The following is a 5,949-nucleotide window of genomic DNA, read 5'->3' as shown; positions in this document are numbered from 1 at the left end:
GCAAAATAAACCCTGACAAAATACGTCAGGCACAGTACCCGGATGAGCGGTTCGCAATGATATGTTCGCGTGACTGACCAATAAGAATGGAGTATTCCAGAAAGCATATAAATTATATTTATTTATTTGTTTATAAATTCCAGTTATCGTGATTAATGTGATTAATGTCTTTAAAAGTTGTTCTAGTTCTTAAACGCCTATCAGAAAATGAAACACTTTAATCATTTTAAATACCATTTAAATAATTAGTGTCATGTTCCAATCATCAGTAACTACCCTGTAATAATACTTTATTTTTAACCCATGGTTTTGGGCAAAATATGGATAAACTCAACCATTAGGTTTAAATTAGCCAATGCTGGGTTGTTTAATTCCATGTTTGGGACACATGGAGATTTTTTTAATGTCTATAACAGAGAAATGTAACATCCATAATGCCATTTGGTCTCCAGAAATGCGCATACAAAGATTTAAATAACATAAATATTTGTCCAATGAAAAGCCATCCTTTCTCCGTTTATTGGGTATTATTGTTTTTGGTTTCTGACTTTTAATTTGAAGAATTTGTACATGGATGTTGTCTCCATAATTCTTGTGTCCTTTTTTTGTCACATCCATAACAAATGTTTCTCTCATTTAAAATAGAAGACTCTATCATCAGTGGTTTTGGAAAATATAAACAACTGATTCAAAATATTGGTAATAAATGCATTCTCTAAGAATTTATATTTGAAGTTTTAACTGCAAATGTCACATTTATAACGAATTGCTCAAATAAATAATATTTTTTCCCTTCTAAAAACAACCCAAATTGATTTTTTTTCAATAAATGCCATTTGAACTATTTTTGTTTACCATTAAAACCACTACAAAATTCCTTCCTGTGGTTGTGGTTTGGGCCATTTCCCAGTATGAATAATAGGTTTTATTAATGCTAGATAACCCATGAAAAATGCACAGCACAGTGCCATAAAGACTTTAATAGTTTCCATTAAAAACTGATTTATTAACCAATAAATCCATTTTCATTTTTGTGTTGACTGCTTTATTAGGTTTAACCAGGTAAACTAATTGTTTCCCAACTCATACAACAGTACAAATGTTCTTTCATTACATTTTGGGATAAACAATCTAACCAATATCTATAAACCAACATTTGGTATTTGTATTTAAGCCAAGCCTGTTAACCGTTCTGTCATCATATTTCAACCCACATTCAACTCAAGACAGGAAAATACCATTCAATAACCAATTCCCCTAAAGCAACAATTACGGCATGTGCTCCGGATCTTGATCTCGACTTGTATGCTTCTCAGTTTCCAAAAGGAAATAAAAAGCTTAATTTTGAAATGACGGCGCTTTGGCGTGCTCTTGTCACAGCAGATGCCCACAAATAGATGTGGCTATAAGCAAAGAAACCTGCAGTGTTTGAAAAGGCTGAGTCAGATGGATTCACTTGATGTGTGCCCGCCGCTGAATATTTCACATCTTCAGTACAGACAATATAGGGTTTGGATATTTTTCACGAGGACGTGCAACTTTGCTTCATAAGAACCAGAATAGGATTAGTAAATGCCTGGCAACTTCTAAATCCAAAGTATAATGTGCAGAGAGGACAGTTTTAGAGAGGACAGCTTAGTCATTTATTTAAATAGTGTTCATATGGTGTCTTATTCACAAACTTCATTGCTTAAGAGGTAGGTGGAAAATACTACTACTATGATAACTAAAATAGAGACATGTTCTCAACATTACAGCCATAGTAAAGTCTATAAGACGTTTTTGCAAAGTGTTTTATAAATCAAAACAAGTAAATAACTACAAATATCCCTTTAATTTCCCACTGATACATAAAATGTCCCACTGAAATATAAAATAAGCTTTCTCTTAGTTAGAGGCTGCTAGGTCAGCAGAACGCACCTTATTCCAAACCAGACCTCATTCCATTCATCTTGTATATGAATTCCTTTACTTTTATAAGAAAATCGAGCTGTGACACCCTGAAGTCCAAACACAACATCAGGAGAAAGAAAAGCCAGAGATTTACATTATATTAGTTTGAGGCTCAGCCATTAGGCTATTATACATGGATTTTATAGAGGGGGGATATGGAGACCAGCGCATCCTTTCTTGCATCACCAGAGAAACCTTCAGTAAACCTCAACAGCTCAAACACAGTGTGTTCTTTGGCTGGCTGTACTTTTTAATAGTCAACAAAAGACCCAAAGGGGTGTCCTTGGTGCTTTATCGTGGTGTTTGTACTGGCTTCTTTGGACCTCTGGCCACATCGCATTTTTGCATGAGGTCCTCTGTTGGCTTTAAGACAAGGTAAAATAAAATAATAACGACTCGTCAGCGATTGGTTTTCGATTACAGTCAAATTTTATTCTGTTATTTATACAGGCAGGATTTCATAAACCAAGACCCTGGTGAAAGTGGTCAATGAGAGAATTGGTTTATATTGGGACTGTGGCTATCCAACCTGCATATTACACTATTCTGTGATATAGTGAAGTATTTGCAAAATGCTTGATATTGCATTTTATTGATATTTGCAATACAACCAGTGTTGGGAAGTACTCAAAAATTTAAGTATTCATAGGAATTGGGTAGGATTTAGGATGTAGGATAAGGTTTTGCTGAATCAGGCATTAATATGTGCTTTTCAAGTATAAATAAACAGCCAATATCTCTGTAATATTAATGCTAATAACCAACCAGTTAATAGTGAGAAATTATAACCTACACTAGAGTGTAAAAAACATGCTTTTAAACCTTAAATATTAATGTTAAATGCACTATTTCATTATATATATATATATATATATATATATATATATATATATATATATATATATATATATATATATATATATATATATATATATATATATATATATATACAGTTCATAAACAGTGTTTAGTTCAATTACATCAGATGTAACTGTAATTAAATTACTGGAAAAATAAGAGTAATCCCTTACTTTAAAGGGGACATTTCATGAAAATCTGACTTTTTCCATGTTCAAATGCTATAATTGGGTCCCCATTGCTTTTTTCAACTTAATAAATGTAATAAAAGAGCAACCCAGCAACTTAGTTTTGGTAAACCATTCTCTGCAAGCATGTGAGAGGTCATTGAGATTTTGCTTCCTTTGTTATGTCATAAGGGGATAATACCACCCTTAACCTGCAATATCAAACCACTGCAGAGATCAGCTCATTTGCATTTTAAAGGACACACCCAAAAACGTTATATTTTTGCTCACACCTACAAAGTGGCAATTTTAACATGCTGTAATAAATTATATGGTGTTTTGAGCTAAAACTTCACATTCTGGGGACACCAAAGATTTAGTTTACATATTGCAAAGTCTTTTGAAATGTCCTCTTTAAGAAAACAGTAATGTAATTACAGTAACTAGATACTTAGTACTAATTAAACTCAACAAAATACTGGGTGTCACAATGCAATCATCTCTTCTTGTAAAATGTTTCATTGAACAGACAAAAGTGACATCACCAATTTACACAAATTAGAAATATTGCATAAAAATATTTCTGAGACGATAACTAGACTCATTGTGGACAACAGTATTGTTAACTATATAATTTTATATTGCATACTGTGCAATTGCATACTACATGTTGAGGCAATATTTATTCCCCATTTGCCACTAGAGGGAGCCAGCACTGATTTCCACACAAAATTTGAGCTTTTTATAACAAGTCACAGTCCCTCCAAACTTTTGTTTTGATTGTTCCATGTTGATCACATTTTTTATGACATCCAGGAATCTGAAATCCCTCCTCGAAGTGCAAATATGATACAACCGCATAACAACACCTCTAAATCAGACCAGATTTCTGTCTGAATGTAATTGCTAGTGTTTGTTCCTGCACTGTAAAAAATAAATTGTTGGCTCAATGAATTATTTTTTAGTAACTAGTTCCACAGAAATTTTACGTTCACTCAATTTCTGTCTCCAAAGTGTTACCTGGATTGATGTTTTTTAGTTGGCCCAAACTTGACTCAAATATAAAAAAGTATGTTTGCTCAACTAGCTTTATAGTTCATTCAACTAAAATGTTTTAATCAGTTGAATCTTTAAAAACTTACAGCAAAGACTCTGTCAATTAAAATTTAAGTATTCACTCAATGTTTTATGTGTTACTTCAATTAATATTTATTATTTGGGGTTTTTTTTAATAACATTTTTTAATTATTTATCAAATAATTTATGCTGGTGTTGTAAACAAAATAATTAACTTCAGTCACATAAAACAAAAGCTTTTTATTCACTTATCATACAGACTGAACATACAGAATTAAGTCTTCTTTAAATAGAGGGCATAAAACAGTCCAAAAAGCCTCCAAAGTCAGTCAGAACATCTCCAGGGCCATTTAGGAGACTTTCCTCAGCCAGTCCAAGCGGAGACTGTCTCGCTATGTATCCTTCTGGTCTGCCTCTCTCACATCATCTCCGCTCTGGTTTGATAAACAGAGGAATATAAACACACACACATACATAAATAACATGTTTAATATAATAAAGCTTGACGGTGAAAGACTTTATTCCCTAAATAACGTTAATGTTAGGCCAAATTTACCTCAGACATCACACATAATTAAACACTATTGGGCGCTTTTCTCGGACAGGGCTTTTCACTGACTAAAATAACTTACTGACATCTCTTAACATATGAGTGCTATTGTTTTGTCTCAAAATGCACGCCAGTATTGTATTATATAAGGTTTGTTTGTAAAAATGTCCCAATTATAATAAAGACCGAGTTCTAAACTCTGTCCGGTAAACCAACCCTATATCCAGGCTTTTTATCTTAACTAAATTAGCTCCACTTTACTTCGGTCACATAACATAACACACTTCTAATATATCTTTACAAAAATATAATTACAAAAACGTCGAGTATTTGCGTCTTTGCCAATTAATATATTCTAAAATTAACATTTAATTACAACCACTTACCTGACGTGAACTTGAGGAAACGGCTGATTTGTGTCCTCCCTTGTGTGAATCAGTAAGTGATTCCAGCTGTTACGTGCGGATTGATCTCAGATGAAATGACCTGTGATCCAGATCCTTCCAAGTTAAAACATTTTAAATTCAAAATACACAGACGCACGCCCATACATACATACATACATGCACACGCGCGAGCACGCGCGCGCGCACAAGCGCACGCACACGGGTACACACACGGGTATATTTAGAAGTTTTAAGATTGTTATGATATTGGGACTATTTCTCCACTCGCACCTACAGCTCTGAAGTTCAAATTCGCAGGCAGTACGCAGCCCAGTTATAACAAATGTGAAAGATATGAAATATCATTCAACAGCGATATCATTTAAGTGCAATCCTAAAATATGATTTAAAACATACCGGTAAACCTTTTATTATTAAGTATAAGAAATTAAAATGAATTAAATTGCAAGTTTAAACGCCACAGAGATATCAGAGCCAGCAGTCGATTTCTGATGGGCTTGCCGAGGCGAGGCTGCGCTGGGCGGGGTGTGAGCGCTTAAGTGTCTGTGATTTTCTGGAGCTCTTATCCGTCAGAATTTTTACTAGCACATTTTTAAATATACGATATCTTTATTAACCGACCGCATATTTAAACTTAAAGCACATACATTCACGCCTGAACAACTCTTAAAATTACATTTTGTTACCAAATAACAGTAATATTATGAGCATTTTGTTGTCAGGAAACATAGCTGTCATAAGTCCACATATTGACCAGATTTGTCTTAATTAGTTCAGTCAACATAGCCATTCTGAATGTTGACTGAATTTGAAAATAACCATTTACTTAATGTTTTAAACACAGATTTATCTAGACTTAAAATAATATGTCTACTCAACTAAGCCCAAACAAGAAAATTGGTTTAACTTATATATTTTTGCCCTTCCAACATTTAAT

At 33.4% G+C, this 5,949-nt stretch overlaps 1 long non-coding RNA gene across 1 annotated transcript; it reads right to left on the bottom strand.

The window, feature by feature from the left end:
• Positions 1–4,280: 4,280 nt before the first annotated feature.
• On the bottom strand, positions 4,281–5,560 carry LOC129434035 (uncharacterized). Its single transcript, XR_012360387.1, has 2 exons — positions 4,992–5,560; positions 4,281–4,489 (listed from the first exon to the last, which is right to left on the bottom strand). It is a non-coding gene; the product is annotated as an uncharacterized lncRNA (long non-coding RNA).
• Between the last annotated feature and the right edge of the window lie 389 nt (positions 5,561–5,949).

This window comes from Misgurnus anguillicaudatus, chromosome 21 (assembly GCF_027580225.2).
Source record: "Misgurnus anguillicaudatus chromosome 21, ASM2758022v2, whole genome shotgun sequence".
Lineage (NCBI taxonomy): Eukaryota > Metazoa > Chordata > Actinopteri > Cypriniformes > Cobitidae > Misgurnus > Misgurnus anguillicaudatus.
This window is presented reverse-complemented; position numbering and strand designations above follow the sequence as displayed.